Source organism: Centruroides sculpturatus, unplaced genomic scaffold (assembly GCF_000671375.1).
Source record: "Centruroides sculpturatus isolate CEXI.00-Female unplaced genomic scaffold, Cexi_2.0 scaffold350, whole genome shotgun sequence".
Classification (NCBI taxonomy): Eukaryota; Metazoa; Arthropoda; class Arachnida; order Scorpiones; family Buthidae; genus Centruroides; species Centruroides sculpturatus.
In genome coordinates, this window is record NW_019384643.1 from 125,854 (window position 1) to 144,395 (window position 18,542).

The 18,542-nt window shown below is 25.4% G+C and overlaps 1 protein-coding gene and 1 long non-coding RNA gene across 3 annotated transcripts in view; one reads left to right on the forward strand and one right to left on the reverse strand.

Moving 5' to 3' along the window:
- LOC111626051 (alkaline ceramidase 3-like) overlaps nucleotides 1-17,602 on the reverse strand; it is a 44,852-nt gene extending 27,250 nt beyond the window's left edge. The window contains exons 1-2 of one of the 2 annotated variants that reach the window (XM_023369328.1): nucleotides 17,388-17,602; nucleotides 259-467 (exon numbers count right to left, since the gene is read on the reverse strand). The gene's annotated coding sequence lies outside the window, so the exon portion shown is untranslated. Of the gene's footprint in view, nucleotides 1-258; nucleotides 468-1,315; nucleotides 1,613-17,387 lie in introns of those variants that run through there. The other variant, XM_023369329.1, reaches the window with a different exon arrangement.
- LOC111626052 lies at nucleotides 3,060-4,081 on the forward strand. The gene is made up of 3 exons (XR_002756823.1): nucleotides 3,060-3,265; nucleotides 3,789-3,847; nucleotides 3,952-4,081. It is a non-coding gene; the product is annotated as an uncharacterized LOC111626052 (long non-coding RNA).
- Nucleotides 17,603-18,542: the final 940 nt, after the last annotated feature.

Genomic DNA, 18,542 nt, shown 5'->3' on the forward strand with positions numbered 1-18,542 from the left:
ATGGGGTATAGAAAGCAGTTCCCGTATTTCTCCATTATGGATGTGGAGAAATGAGGATATGAAGAAATTCCTGTCAGTAATATGGTTTTATGGTATGCGTGTAGTTTAGTTTTCATCAATAATTTAATTAAAAAAAAAGTACAAATGTTATTAAGATTATAACCTAGATAATATTTTTTATTTGTTAAGCAAAAATTTTACATCTTTGACTTTAATTTATTTGTTTAATTTTAATTTAGAGTCTAGAAAATTACTTACAAAAAGATTTGGTTCGGTTCGGTTTGATAGGATAAGGAGAAGCAACATCTGATGAGGGAGAGTATCTGTCAAGAAGCTTTTTAATGGAAAAATTATCCCCGTTTAGATGCTACATAGGTGAAGAAACTTGGAAAAGTTCACGTTAATCAAGTGCAAATCCAGGATTCTACCAGTGTTCACTCGATTCATCCACTTGGTCACTGGTGGCCCTACAAAAAAGGATTCTTATATTATTCGAATTTGAGAAACACTAATTTAATGTATTGTAGAAATAGTCAATAACTTAATTTATTGAAAGAAATTGAATTTATAAACATCAGAAATCAAAGCTATGTTTCCCTGATACTCGCTGGTGATCAGGTCGAGAATGAGGTCTTTCATAATGCATATAATTGTGGCAAAAAATAAGCCTACATCCTAAATGTACTAGTGTCTGGCATTCACTAATCAACTAATAAATCAACCATAACTTATGTTATATGATTATAATTACGTTTAAAATAAGTTTGTATTTTTAGACAATTTTAGTGTTGTAAACCATATTACTTTCGTTTTTTTCTTCCATTAAAATAACATTATAGCATTAAGTTTAACGTATTTAAATCCCGTTAAAATAACATTACATATAAAAATAAAAAGATAATATTTAAGCTTCCTTATTGAAGCACTTTAAAAGTTATTTGGCTTTGTTTTTGCCTATCTGTTTACTGTGAATCGGTTCACTGTCTTGCCTATTTTAAACTTGTATGCGCACATTAATCTACTAGTTTTAGATCTGATAGATTTCAAAATTTTATGAAATTTTCAATTATTCTTATTGATAATCGGAAGATCTGATCATCAGAGGATCGTGCATGATGCTCGATCCTGATGATCAGATCCTCCCTTTTAAACAAAATTAAAGATGGTTATTTAATTTATAAATGCATTCGATACAAAAATATTCAATTAAATTAAACAAACTTTGTTTTATATACTCACTTTATAAATCTATAGTACATATCCCATATAAAAAATTGTTTTTTTTCACAGTATGAAACTATAAAACTTTTCTTACCTTATAGAAATAACTTTATACGATGTAAGTAACTTAAAAACCTTAATGAAATTGTATCGTAATTCATCACTCGTAGTATTTATTATTGTAAATATTCCTTAAGCAATTCAAATGAGTTATTATTATGAATTAAGTTTCATAAATTGTTAGCCTACAAATAGTTTAATTAAATTTTCCCAATGAAATAATTTGCTTCTGACAACTAAGATATTAATTTTATCTGACCCGTATTATATTATAAAATTACGTAGACTTACTACGTAATTATGTATGTTGTACTTGCTCTACCCATTCTTGTATATGTAAATTCATTGCTTCGAAGTGTTGATTGTTTTTTTCCTTATTTTTAATCTCAAGGTTAGAAAAGGCTAATGACGAAGAAGGTTAGACACGTGTAATGTTGACAGAAACTTATTGCTTCAACGAATAAATATATTAAGAATAAAAAATATATATATAATTATTTATTTATATACTCATATATCTAAGAATCAATTCACAGCTCCGTATTTACGCTCTCATTACGCCAGTTTGTCATTTAAAATGATTTGCAAATTGTGCAACGTACGGATTGTTACTTTAAAAAAATGTATAAAATGATTAAGAAAAATAAAACCTTTTCCTGCCTGCCTAGTTATATGATGATAATTTATATTCTTTTTAAATTCAAGGCCGAAAAAAAACATTAATTTAAATACCTTAACAATAAAATAAAATATTGGAGATTTAAATAATTAAAAAAAAAAATTGAAATGTTTTCAAAGATTAATCACGATTTTTTCGAAGCTATTATAAATTGTTCTTTTAAAATTTAAGCTTATATACTATATAACTGTATAAAAATCATTTAAATCATGTAAATAATACTTGAGAAACATGTTTGTAAAGAAACTCCAAGTTTCCAGTATATAATATAATTTAAATTATACTTAAATAGGGTCGTCCATTAATTACTATACAGTTTTTGAGACATTTTTAACTCCCTTCTTCCCTTTTGTGTACATAATGTAGTTTTAGCAAATTCCCTCCCTCCCTTGAACTTGTAGCTTGAATTGTTCATAATTTAAATAGGTTATATATATATATATANGGTAATTAAAAATTTTATATATTAATAGTTTCTATTTTGATGAATATATATGCTTGAAACACATCTTGAAGATTCTTAATCATTTGACTAGGGTTGTCAGTAGTATGTAATATTCTAACATTCTTGAATTATGAGTTAATTTACCAATTGAGAACAATCATTTAAATTGAGTACAGGCATTTAAATATTGAAATAAATCTTAATTATTTTAATAATCTACTAACAAAGTTATATAAACGTTTATGCTAGTTTATTTTTAATGAAAGGTACAGTACATGCTCCATATCTAAAATATTGAAAAAAGAATTTAAAACTAGACTGATAGAGAGAAATCTTTAAAATGTTTTAGTTTTTAAAGAATGAAAAACGCATTTAAACACATTAATCTTATTTATAATAATAATAATAATAGATTGTAAACAAATTTATAATTAAAATTATAGATTTTAAATTTCTATTAATTCGTTACGGGGATGAAAAATAATTTAATTTTTTTTTTTTTTTACTTTTTATTAAATAAATTTTTATAAAAATTTGAAATATAAGATACACATATTAAAAATAATTTAAATTCATATCAACAGATAGCGCCACGAGCTGATATAAATTATAAAAGATGGATTGAATAATAAGTATTGTATTTGTTATATTCCATTCAACATTAAACAGTAAATCATTTATTTTACTCAATTTTACTGAAGAAATATATTTTGGCTTATTGCCAGCATTACCATTATATTCATCTTACCATTTTTAATATCCAAAATTCTGAAGGTTATTGTAGTTTTGAACCGGTTCTTTGTAATTTCGATTAAATTATGGATAAGATACATGTAGAACGGGAAAGGAAACATGCCAAGGTAAAACACCGAAAATTAAATGAAATATTTTAAGAAAGTTAGTATATCGTGAATTAATTCTTATATAAGAAGCTTCATTCTTTGTATAAACAGTTTTTTTATTATTTATATTTGTAGATAATTTTATAAATTTGAATTGCAAAATATATCATAAATCTGTGCATAAATGAACTTGCAAGGAGCCTGGAGGTAGAGCGGGCCTCATTTGACTTTTTCTTTTTTTGAATAAATTAAATAGAATGTTTTTTTTTTTTTTATTAATAAGAAGCAGTCTTTTAAAGACTTTATTTTCTGTTAGTAAAAATAGCATTAATTTTATAGAGGCAGGAACCATTAAGGACCACTAAATGTTCTCCAGATCAGGGGAAAAGTCCCCAGCTTCCCTTTTCGAAAGCCTCCGTATATGTGGCACAAGATTAAGATCGCGTGTACATTTTACATAGTAACAATTATAGCATTTTTTCTATAATATCAGAATCAGACAGGGAATTTTTCAAGTTTCTAAGAGTGTATTTCATTATAGACATCTGCGGTGTCATTTATAAGAATTCTGGAGGATGTGCCGATTTTACGTCACAGATAGTAAGTAACCTACTTCTTACTATGCCACAACCCGTAATTTAAGCCATTTACATAAGCTATTTTTTTAACTCCTAGAGAGTATTAAAAGTTGCTTTTATCTGTAGGAAACAAGGATTCAATAGACCTATATATTAACCCGGATCCTTCTGATGAAGCGTTTAAACCACTTGATTAACCGGCTGGCACGAATGTCTAGCAGTAGATAATATTTAATCATTTAAAAATATTAACGGCAATTACCTCTATGTAAAACAAAGATTTATAAGTTAATAAACTTATTTTATCTGGCATTGGATTTGTGTTTTAACTCCAAATTTCGGTAAAATTTATGCTATCGACAAAGAGATAGATCGATGTATACCGAATATAGAATGAAGCAGGTCGATAGCCATAATTGACTGGAAAAGTAACTTGAGTTATGAAAAAATTGACGTCATATCCTTTAGGATTCCGCGAATCTAAAGCAGCAATGGCGAAACGTCCGTTTTGAGGGGCACGAATGAAGGCTTTACACGTTGACAAATTAAGAACTGGGTTAACTAATTTAAACTATTCAACGTGTAACGTTAACGAGAGACAATTCATTAGTTATATGTAATTTGTGTTATATGTCTTATTCTGAATTCATCTTTAGAATAACATCCCAGTAAACTACATAACATTACAACAATTTAAGTAGGTTATTGTTTTTGTTCCTATCGATTGAGGACTGAAAAGGCCGTTTACAGTTATTAAGGTTAATTTGATCAACAAATACGAAACAATTCTATCATAATACGTTATCAAATAGCCGATGTAATTGTTTTTCTCGTAAATATAAAATAATTACACGTGTTCGAATCGTGTTAGTATTGAAACGAGTAGCTGTTTTTTACAATTATTTAGATTTTAAATCACATCCAGCAATATTTATTGGAATGTAATAATTTTAGATTTATCAAATCATTTATATAAAGTTAACAGATAAGAGCAACAAACCTTATTTCCGGCGCAATCCCGGTTTATAGGCCTATAAGCTTACTTATTTCCTTTTGCGTGCTAAGCAGTGTTGTAGTCGAAAAGTCGGTAGAAAGTTTATGTTTTACTAGTTTTTTTCTTCAATATTAAATTAAAATTGGTGTTAGAAAAGAGAGAGAAAAAAATTAATTGTAAAAAATTAAGGTGTTGATTAGTTATATTCGTTACGAGGTTACATAAAAATTAGTATAAGCAGAGGATACTACTTCTACGAAAAAGCCATTACAGCCTTGACACTAATCATTGATAATTTCATTCTTTTTAAAATTTTCATTATTAAAACTAATCTTAGTTTGTTTTAACATTACAGTAATACAATGTAAACAATAAATCAGTGATAAGTTTTATATTATGCTTTCTATCCTTAACTTGGTGTCAATAACATCTTGGCATTACTAATGATTTGAAGACCTTCCAATTTTCTATCAAAGAAATTTATTTTTATCACCGAACATTTTATATTGCCACAGTGTGATGTCGAAATTTACCATGTAAATAACCACATAGTAACTTTCGCGGAAGTGATATCATCTTGTAGAGTCCACCAAGAAAAATGACTCATTGAGGGAAAAATCTCAAGAAAAAAATAGTTACTAAGTTATTTAAATACATCTTTCTTAAAAAAATTATCCGGTTATCAAAGAAAGTTGAATGTGATTTGAATAAAAAATTAATCAAATATTTTAAAATAGTTCTACTTAATAAGTTAATAATATTATATATTATTTATCATAACTAATTTTATGTGAATTTATATCTTATTATTCATATTTTAAATGCAATAGAATGCAATATATTTCATTTACAAGTCTATAAATATTCAGAATTACAGAATCGAGGGCAAACTCGATACATAATTAGGACAAACTGCAAAACAGATTTTAAGTAAAAAAATTTATTTAAAAAAAATAATAATAAAAAATAACTTGATTAAGGTTATAAGATGTAATTGCGATAACAACAATAAATTTTTAAAACAAAAAAATTCTAATATCTAAATAATTTTAAGTTATATTATATAATTATTTAATGATTATAAAATTAAGTAAATTGTAAATGTAATTTTTTTTTACTGCTTATTATGTAAACAATTTGAATAAATTTAAAAAATTTAGTAAGATCTTTCAAATTATAAATTATAAGAATGAAAGTATTAATTTATTTGTTCAATTATTAAATTTTTAGTTTTATTTATTTATTTATTTATTTTGTTTATTTGTATAGAGATTACTGACCTTAATACTAAATTTTGAATTTCAGATTGGTGGTGGTATTTTTTTTTTTTCTAATTACAGTTTTTACCTTTAGGCTTGATTTTACATCAAATGATATAATAAAAACAAATTTATAATTTAAAAAAATAGTTTTCTCTACAATGGAAAAACATGTGTGATTGGTTATTAGGTGATAACAGAAAAGTTTCAATAAGAAAAAATTGTTTTCCTTGTGAAAATTTGAATTGAAATTTCTAAGTCAAAATAATAAATAAATCATTCATATAAGATAAGGTATATTTTATCATACTCTAAATCAAATAAAAAAAAATTGACAGATAATTTCCATTAATACAAGGATAACCATCAGTAACTGTAGCAAAGGTTGTAGAAATAAAAATATTACATTGTCCAGTTTAAAAACTGGAACCTACATGATGACCTTTAATGCAAAACTTTAAAAATACTTAAATATAGTTAATAATCTGTCTATATACTGTTCTAAATACAATTATTATGCATATCATAAAACATGTATAATATTTGTTGATTTGTTTTTTAGAAATCGTGTCCTGTTCTATAATTCTGGCTTAGTAAACACTAGTATTGTGTTGTATTCCAAAGACACATGGCAAGTTTTTCCATCAAATATCTTTATTAGTTGAGTCAACTCAACTAATAAAGATATTTGATGGAAAAACTTGCCATGTGTCATTGGAATACAACACAATACTAGTGTTTACTAAGCCAGAATGTATAATATATTTACATAATTCATTATATACATTAGAACTGCATAATTTGCATCTAATAATCATTCTAATCCTTTTTATATAAGAATAGATTTCAATGTATATTCAGCACAAGTGATAAGATTTAATAACTGTTTCCATTATAAAAACTAGTCATATCACAAATTACTATCTCTTAGATTAATCCTTATTTAACCTATTAAATTAGAGCTCAGTAGTCATGTATTTAAGTTGTGTTTGCTTTATATTAGAAGAAAATAGTACAAGATTAAACTGTTAAAATTATTTTGTAACAATCTTAAAATAATTCAAATGATTAAAAATTTATAAAAAAGGTTTAGATAAGATATGACTAATAAAAAAAAATTATTCTAAATAATCATAAATCTACTCAAAGATAGGTTATCATTCAAGGATAGAAATCAAAATTGCGGAAATGCAATATTTTAGAAATTTTTTTTAATAGTAAATTTTATCTAAATGTCATTAAAAATATTATTATAACAACACATTCCTGCATATATTAAATAACTAATAGAGCAATGTTTAAAACTGTGCTTATTAATTTTATACATGACTAAGAAAATATGAAATTTGATTGAAATCATTAAGCAGTAATTGAAAAAAAGGTTTCTTTAAAGCTAATTATAAATAATTCATTTGTAATCATAACAATAATATAAAATTAACTACTTGATAATACTTATTACATAATAATTTAAATGCCAAACCTATAGACCTTGAAATTATTCTAAATTAAACAAGAGATAAACTATTTTAATTAATTTAAATATATTAATACATTGCATCAATTTTAATATATTTATTTAAAAACAATTAAATTTAATTAATATTATATTTTAAAAAACAAATTTATAACCTGTAAACTAGTTTACTTTAGAGAATAAGACATTAACTTTAATAACTGGAAGGAGAAGCTAAAATAATTCTTATTGTTCTCATTTGATCATTGTCAGTAAATTATTATTTTTAAGATCACAATTATATTCAGTGTTTCCGCACTATTAATTATTTAGTAAAATTCAAATAACGGAAAGAAATCATTCTGTATGCCATTTGCAGCTGGTCTATATCTTTGGATGGATTAAATAAATATGTAATAAATCCTAGTTTTCGGGCAATATTAAAGAGAAATTGAAGTGGATATATTAAACATTTACTTAGTGAATCGATTAATTTATGTAACCTTAAACTCCACATTGGTATTACAAACGTCTGATCTACAAATAGTATAAGTACTTTTCGTCATAATTTTTATCATCTTTAGATAAAAGCTATAAATATATTGTATCAATCGGTATATACAGTGTATAGTTACTCATAGAGACAGAAATGTTATCGCAATTAAATCGAATGTTCGGCATCAGGAGATTAACGTCATTCTTTCACGCGGTAATCACGTTTTAGGAAGGAAGGGGATAAAAAATCTGTTTCTCTAGGAAACAGCATTTTGTATATTATCAATTTTATTAATTTTGATTCTGTAATACATGTACAAGACGAATTTTTATAATATATAAAGCCTGTTTCTATTAATAAAACTTCTATAAAATGCATCGAAATAAAGGAAAAATGTAAAAAAAAAAAAAAAAAAATCTATTCCAAATGTATATCCTATTTTAGTCACTTCATTTCTGTCATCAATTTTAATATAATGGTTCAAATCTTATATGGCTTTAAATAGGTTTGCCACATAAAAGCAAAAATCATGACTAAGGTAGCGAACCATAAAAAATAGTAACGTAATGGATGGTATATCAACCATCGCACCTTAAATCATAATTTTCAAAAAATACAAAAGTTTAAAAATAATAAAGTTATTAAAAATGTTTATAACGGNATTGGCAATTTAACGACGACTTTGTCCTATTAACTCTGGCCTCTTTTAATGTAAAAGTTTTTCGTATTATGGCCTGTTTTATTTATTTCGCAGTATTAAAGTTTATTTAAAGAACTGTACAACAATAATTGATGCTTTTCCTTTTCATCTTAACAAAAACATAAAATAAACAGTCAAAGGCATTTAAATTTATATTAAATCACAGACAAAACTAGAATAACAATTAAATGATACTATTAGATTGTTTTTGTGAAAACAGAACAACTGTTAAATGAATTAAAATATTTGACCCAGCAACCTCAATAAACTGTTGTTACAGTCTAAATGATGAATCTGTTTTAAAAAATTTATGATAAAAAACCATTTAATAATTATAGTGAATTTTTAAGAATGCATTTCTTACATATATTATTTCAATCTATACGTCTTAATTTTAATTTTAAAATAGATTTGATCAATGTAATGTCAGTTTAAAAAACTAATAATAAAACTTTTTGTCCAGAAAATTATATTTATCATAAAAAGTGAATTGAATTGCTGAAGATTCGGGCAATCTCATTAACGAGTAAGTAAAAAAAATCTATTGGCATAGTTAATTAATCATACATTACTTAATAATTTAATCATTTGATTGGGAAAAAAAAACTGTTAGGAGTAGCCAGCGATAAGGTCTTTTTTATTGTAAATTATTCAAAGTATTTATCAAGAAAAACCAGTTTAAATAGTTTAAAAATAAATCAATCAGAGATATTTATTTCTTCAGTTAAAATTTTTACATTTCTTAAGCTAATTTATTTAGAAAATATTATATTTATTAACGAATTTTTACAGTTATCTTTTATATAAAGAACTAACTATAAAAGGAGATATCATATACATTACAATACTTAATAATCCAATGCCAAATTCATAAATAAGATTACTAAATTAAAAAAGGGAATTTTTAATAATATCTTAAGACATTTTCTTCGAATAAATAAATTCCCCTCATTAGAAAGATTATCTTAAGATATTCAATAATTAGCTATAAGTAATCAAGAAGGTTCATTTACAGTCAAAACAATATATTATTAAAAAGTAAATTAATAAACAGTTATTAATGTTCTTATTGTACAGAGTTATAGAAAAACACATTTATAAATATACAAGTACATTTTAAAATAAATAATTTAGCTATAATTAAACATCACAATGAAAACAATTGCGTAAATTTTTCTCCACTTTTAATTCAGAGTTCTTTCATATCAGGTAATATATATAGAACTTACTAATATTAATCATCGTCTCAATGAAGTCCTTGGATAAAGATAGGTTGTGTGAAGAATATTAGAAATTTTAAAAGAATGAAAATGAATAAGATTTTATTAGATTTTGTGATTAAAATATCGTTGTTATCCTTGGCCTGTCTATATTTAACAATAATTCTTGCTTTTTTTCTTTATCTTCGTTTTTTATTTTTGTAAAATTCATATTTATAATTGCTTGTAATTTTATTTATATCATTTTATTGTTAAAAACGTTTCAAAATTNATTTTTTAAATATATCATTCAATTGTGTTAGATTTAAAAAAAATTTTTTAAAATCACATTACATAACGTTGTTATAAGAAAAAACAAATTTTATTTAATAATTTTCCACTGGTTTGAGCAATACATTTTCAAAAATTCCTAATTAATTTCAAGGGCAAACTGGTATACATACAACGTTTTTTACTTTAAGGAAAGTATCTTGACTGAGTTAAATACCAAGGTCAAGATCAACAGATGTGATGTGTTCGTATTTTTCGCTCATAAATCATAAATTAAAGGCCCGTATTGAATATACATTAACAGTTTTTACTTCTGTTTTTTTTTTTATATTCTGATTAATATTTTACTAACATTGATTCAAGAATCAATTCACTTCAATTCGAGCGAATGATTTTTCAAATTAAGTCTTGTATGCAACTAAGACTTACATATTTATGTTTCCTTACTCTAGAAACCTAATTATATATTTTAAAAGTGTTAATATGTTGATTATGTATATTTTTTACGTAATTACATAACTGAATCATAAGCCTGTAGCAACTAAAATTATTAATGATGTTTTATCTTTGAATATCGTTACTTTGTGTCCTTGAAAATTAACTGCAGACTAAAATTTTCAGGAAGAAAAAAAGATGAACTTTTTTTAATTTCATGGATATTATATCACTAATTAATTATATATACACGTAATTTTAAATCTGTACGTTATTCTTCCTAAATATATTTAAGCTTCCACGTTATAAAATTAATTTTAAATTATAATTTTAAGAGTATTGAACCGAGTTAATCAAATCGATATTCGTATTAAACTACTAATTATATTGTTGACAACGACCTAAATCTAAAAAAAAAAAAATAGAATTTGCCGTTACTACTACTTTCTTAACGATATTATCTCCAGACGATTCGAAATTAAACAAACATAAACAAAGATCACCTGTTTTTTTATCTCCAGTTATCGAATGACTCAGGAAGTTTTTAAGTTTACATGTACTGAAGTGAACTTGTTTAATGTACTTTCCAGTGGAAGCTTACTGAATGCATAACGACAAAAACATATGTAAAAATATAAAAATCCATAAATCAAACAATGATTTATTGTTATTGTAATTGCAATACGATTTTTCAAACAGTGAGAACAATGCAGATATTTTCGTAGAAGAGAAAAACACATGTTTTAATGTCGAAAATCATTTTTTTAAAGTTAGAAAAAAATGAGTTAAAATAGACATAAAACGCATCGCTTCTCTTTCAGTTGAAGTTCATTCCACACCAAAAAATGTTCCGAATTCGAAAGAAACTGAACCGGAAAGTCATTGTGTGTTAACCAAGAATATCATTACATACAAGAAATCAACGAACTTTGTCTGAATTGTATATAAGTATGCTCCACTTGATTTCTGTTAGAACAGTATTTTTTTTTTTTAAATAACAAAGCAATGTCGTTTCCACCTTTAAACATGCCAGCTAGGAAATAGAGATGCTTGAAAAAACAACATTGTTAAAAGAAATCATGTTCTTGTTTCGGATCAATTAAAATGTTGTTGTTAAATTCCGGTTTTCTTTCACTGAAAGTTCAGTTAGTAAGATATTTGTCTAAATTCTTGCAAGAGTTCTTTGTCATAGAATCTCTCACGTTCATTGTAATGATTGCAAGTGTAGTAGCGTGCTGTGATATGACTACTGTTTCTAACTTTTTTACACGTCATTGTAGTAAGACCTGAGTCATAATTATTACAACCGAATTATGTAATATTGTCTAGCTTGTATATTGACTAATTTTATGAACAATAGAACCAAGAAACACGAAAAAAAAAATATATATATATATATTATATTTTTTTATATATATACAAGATATCACTTTTTTAATAAAAATATAACATGTTAGAAGAGAAGTGATATCTTGTAGCCTATATCAATTTTGAATGTTAAAACTGAAAGTTAAGCCATAAATGACACAAGAACTTCTTTACACAATGCCAATTTTTAATTATATTTTAATTTAAAACAAGTGACTTCCGGTCCAGACTGAAAGTTCGTGTATAGTTAATATCTGATCTCGATTTTCACTCCGTTCTCGAGATTAACGAAGGACAGTCAGACAGATAGACGGTCGACAGTGGAAATGTATAAGTCTGCAATATGAAAATTTCATCCCAATCAGACTTAATTAAAACAGTTTACTAAATTTATTTATTTCATTAAATTATTAGCAAAATTATTTTTGAACATAATCTAATTAAAAACTCTGATGTAGGAGAAGAAATGTCTTTTAATATCATGTGGCTTTTTTAAATATTTCGAAGTAAGTTGACATGATTTTTTTGTAATTTTAGAAAACACGGGCTTATAATATTTATACAAATCTGTAATTAACGTAAAATTTATAACTACAATGCTAAAAAAAATGCAGAAGAATGGTTAAAACATTCAACGTATTCTTTTCAAGGATACGCATGCCATTTTATATCGAAGCATGTAATTATTCTAGAAATATATTACCTTAATTTATATGATAACAATAAAAACATTTAATATAAGAAAAATTATCATCATTTTTTTTTTACTGATACTAAATGTAAACCTGTGTCTACACAATACGACAAATGACTGAAAGAACTGATTGATCATACGTCAACACACTATATCAGTTGTTCTATTAGGCCTATTATCTGTTTATTTTTTAACTTCAAAAATAACTCTAAAATGAATATTTTAAATAAAAGGAACAACATTAAACGCGTTTACCTTGCACGTGGAAAAAAACGTGATGTTTAATCTGTCATGCCAACACATGAAAGGAAAAATTTGCAAAAAAAAAATTCTAAATTAGCAGTTTAAACTATTTGAACTGTTGTTTAGGAAATGGCATAGCAAAAAGAAAAAGAACAGTTAATATTATTAAATATTAAATTTATAGTTCTTGAATCTTTAAAGCATGTAGAAAGCATAAAAAGTTCCAAATAATTTAAATTCTGAATTAAAATTTAGCTTGGAGCGTAGAACTGTTTAAGAAAAAAAACCTTGACTCAACTGGTTGTTGTCCAAACATTTGTTTTCATTTAATTCAAAGTAGCACATCATGTTTATCGTATTTTCTATCGAAATTTAATTCTAAAAAAGGAGTACGGATTATACTTCCTAATTTTTTTTTAATATTCTGAAAGTTTATTTAAAATATATAAAGATATTTTCATTACTAATTCACTGATTTTAATACATTTAAGTTACAGAATATAAAATACTAGTGATGCGATCTAGAATACTCGCATAACATTACAAGTGGAATATAGGATATTTAGTAACATTTCCTAAAACAAAAATCTCATAAATCATATTTAGTTCCGTTATATTAAACAGGAGCAGAAATATGACAGTTTCTTGATTCTTGGAAGATAACCAAAACAGATAACTTTTAAACACTATTTAAGCTACATACTATACAAAACTGCACGAAAAAATTAAATACCATTTTATTTTATCATTAAATCTTACAGCCTTGAATGGTATGTAAATATAACGATTGTTCAAATGAAAAATAAACTAGATCGTATAAAATATAGAGTGTCACTAGTAATCACAGCAGGATTACTGTATACATAATGACAAAAATGCGTTAGCTGCTATAGGAAATCACTTCTGCGTTCAGATATATGTTCCAGCATGGTACAAGTTTATGTATACCTTTCACAATAGAAAGTGGAAGGCTGCTAGATGAATCATACAGTTACAGTTGAACACTGCTTAGACTTGCTATCAAACTGAAATCTGCGACTTTTGAGAGAAACTTTTACAAATGTCCGAAAACTGGAAGCTGCAAGGCACATATGAACAGAATTTTCTATCCGAAGCAAAACAACTTCCGCCTTACAGCCATGATATGTCGCCTTGCAACTTCCAGTTTTCGGACATTTATAAAGTTTCTCAAAGGTCGCAGATTCCAGTCTGACAACCGTATGGCTGTAACTTAATGATTCATCCAGCAGCCTTCCACTTTCTACGTGGAAGGTATACATAAACTTGTATCACGCTGGAACATATGTCTGAACGCAGAAGTGATTTCCTATAGTGGCTAACGCAACTTTCTCATTATGTATAGTAATCCTTCTGTGGTGATTAGTGACACCCTATATTTTATACGGTCTAGTTTATGTTTCGTTTGAACAACCCTTATACTATTAAAATGTTAATTTTCGTAAATAATTATTTATTTATCATAAATGACTAAAACCCGAGTAATTGAAAATGCAAATTCCTGAATTGCTGTTCAGATTTAAAGCATATAGGCCTAACGTATATATTCAATAGTAGCTACGTGAAACTAGAATAAAATAACTGGTTTTTATCTTTATCTATTTATAATTTAACGGTTTATTTAATAAAATAAAAATTCTTAACTGCAGAAATGTCCCAGTTTAACCCATAAATTTTTATTTCAGAGATATCGCTTGATATCTTTTATAAGTTGAAAAAGTGGTATCTGTTTCGTATATGATTGTGGTATTTACATTCATTAATTAATAGGAATTTATCAACTCGAATGTCTTGAGACCCCAATAAAGAACTAAATAATATGTATCTGAACAAGTCGAGTTTCCTGGAGGGAATTAAGAGGTTATTGACACATCACTGTAGAACAAGAGGCCTGAAATTTTTGACAGGCGTACTGACAGTCAATCTATTTGTCATTAGAAATATTTATCTGTAGTTATAGGTCTTGTAAATTTATTCTTTATTAATGTTTATCCCTAGCGTAAATAATATTAGGCTATCGTTTTTTTTCCTTTACTTCATTAAAACTACTTCCTTAATTATGACATTATTTTAAAAAATCACTTGAAAGTAGGATATTGCATATTGTTATTCTAAGTATTCGTTATTTTTCCTTTATAATTGGATATTTATAGGTGAATTGTTTCCTAGTATCTGGTATTTTGAATGAACATAACTCTATATATAGTTTTATGAATTTACAAACACATCTATAAAATACATAAATTATTCACGTTGACAAAATCAGATCGTAAAACATTTTTTAAATAAGGAAATAACAGCAAATCTTTGATATCTTCCTGAATTTTATAATAATTTTGCAAGGCCAGTTTTTTATAGATGAATTTTTCATGCATAGTGATAGATATATCGTTTTCTATTTTATAAATTTTTATGAATTAATAAAATTAAATTAAAATATATTTATAATTTATGTTAATTCTATTTTACAAAACATATTTAAAGTAATTTATTATAATGACAGTTTTATGTAGACTGATTTATATAGAAAGTAATGCCAATACCAAAAACAATGAATTACATACAAGAACATGCTAGCCATCAAGACAACGTTTTGTAAGCTTTTAAAGGTGCAAAGTGACATTCCAAAACTATTTTCACATATCAGGTTTTAGCTGCTTGAATAGAATGTTCACCAAAATGAAAAAAAAAAATTAAAAATCCATTCATAAATCAAGCATATAAATGAATCATCTTAGAATAGTCCTGAAATAAAATCTTACAGAAATAATCAAAATTATAGAAAAATTAATAGCTATAACTTTCTAGAATTATTATTAAAAAAATGTTTAAAGTGATAAATAATTTTGGAAAATTACATGTACATTAATTAAATAGGTCTCACTTTCATTACATTCATTAAAAAAAGATAAAATATACTTTTGTCGAGGAAAATAAAGTTCATTGAACTTTCTTCACGTTAATAAGGAGTAGTTTAAAGATGGCTTCTTAATATTACTCAATATGTGTGAATATCAAATTTTAACGTAATTTCCCTTAATGTATAAGAAGGGTAAATGACCTGCTCTGTTTTATATTATAAAAGATTTATATCAATGACGTCAATATATTAAATAAATTGCAAAATCTTTGTTTACGTTTTAACAGTAAATATATTTTAAAGATAATTATTTCATAGGTTAAGAATTAATTCTGAAGTTGTGATTACAGATAAGTTGTTAAATTTTCTTTAAAAACATATACAGTGGTACCTCAGGATACGAAATTAATCCGTTCCGAAACTGAGATCGTATCATGAAAATGTCGTAAGATGGATCATCTTTTCCCATACGATTACATGTAAAACCAAATAATTCGTTCCAACGCGAAAAACATACTCAAATTAAAGCCAAGTAATACATTTAAAAAAATAACTGTAGTAAGAAAAACAAATGAAAAATGCGAACTAATGTAACGTCGTATGGTGAGTTTTTGTTCGTATCGTGGAGCAAAAATATGTTCGAATTTCATGTCGTATCCTGAAAATTTCGTATGCTGGGGCGTTCGTAACCTGAGGTACCACTGTACATTAAAGGTTATATTTATAAAAATTTTCTTTATTAGTTAGATAACAAAACGACTATAAAATGGCATATAAAATGAGAAATATTTGAAATAAATGAAGATTATATTAAATAATAAGTAGGCCTACATTGTCAATTTTTTTTTTTTGAGTTTCCCAGTATGAAATGCCCAGTATAATAATTAATTTTTTCTTTCTTTTTTTGCAATTTTCATATGATGGCGTAGATCATAAAAAAATCGGCAAGAAATAATGATTAATTATAAAAAAATAATTTTAATCTGATTAATAAACATACGACGTAGCAAAAACACTGTAATAGATAAACCAAAAATTAATCAGTTCTGTCTACACATACATATATTAGCCTAATAACGAACCAATTCGGTCTGTTAAACAAGGATCACTTACTCAATTTTTCCTTGTATTCTCTCAAAATTAATTATATTTTCCTGGACTACAATTAAGTGTTTTCTAATTATAACATTTTGAAAGGCAAATATTTAGGCAATTAATAACGATGTAAAAATTGATGTTTTCGTAAAAAAACAATCACGTAAACAATTTCCTGGAGTTCAAGGAAAACGGGAGCTTGCTGTTTTTAAAGATTAAAAATCCTTCAAATATAAATACAACGCAGAATATTCTATTTTAACTCCTCGTGATGAAATAACCGTGAGTGTTTTCGTCACTATAGAACAATTTAATATAAATTCATTTTAATTTTAGAAATTGAAATGATCGTTAATTTTGTTAATAGTTGCTGACGTGTTTAGCCTTTTTGAGACAATAAAAAACTTTTACATACGTACAATATCATCCTAAAAAAAGAAACATTCCAACTTACATTTAAAAGAAATGACCTCCAACACTTATAAACAACTTTGTCCTTCTATAGTCTTCTGCAGATAAGTATATTTTGCTGCTTTCGTCTTTTACCAAGTACTACCTGAGAAAGGAACACGTGTGCTCTATTTTTATTCCCTTTAACCTCATTTTTAACAAAACGTGTTTCCAACTTTCGTTTTCGATAAGATACAACTTTAATTTTCCTTATAACCTTTTCTGGAAAGTAAAAATAAAAAAAATAATAATAAAATTAAGTCAAATAAATTCTTGATATGGAATAAAAAATATGATCTTCCGTCTATGAAATAATTTTATTAGATAATAATAAGTCTAAAAATGCATCATCTGTTTATTTAGAATAATATTTATATAAAAGTACTATAAAGAAATTTATAAATACTGTATAAGTTTAAAGAATAAATTAGATAGTTTAAGTTTATCGAACGTCATAAATGGAAGTTTTTCTTTAAAGTTTCCATTTAAGATGCTCTAAATTTAGACCTTAATTGTTTTTCCATATAGGCTACACGTAATATCTGTTTAGATAAGTTTATTGGAATTTATCCAAAAAATCAGTGTTTAAAACTGATTTAAAAATTTGTAAAATAAAACATTAAAAATAATAATATTTCACTGCACAACACCGTATATCATTAAACAAATATTTAACTCTTTTTATCTAATCTGTTTTCTTCAAGTGAATAAAAGTTATCTAAAACGTCTTTAATAAATTTATAGATTTTTGGATTAATCAAATTTATTTGGATTGAGTTAATAAATATTAAAATACTATCATAAAAAAGAAAAATATTGGTAAAAGTTATCATGATTTCTATAATTAATATATCCAGGAAAGTTTTTCAAAGTTATATTTAATCTATATATTCAAACTTTCTTCGAAAAAAAAAAATGTTTTAAACTGTCTGGAAATAAGGCTATAGACAAGTAAGAAATAATATAAAATTTTTTAAATTAAATTGATTTTGAGAGAAATTTAATTAAAAGAATTGGCAATTTAACGACGACTTTGTCCTATTAACTCTGGCCTCTTTTAATGTAAAAGTTTTTCGTATTATGGCCTGTTTTATTTATTTCGCAGTATTAAAGTTTATTTAAAGAACTGTACAACAATAATTGATGCTTTTCCTTTTCA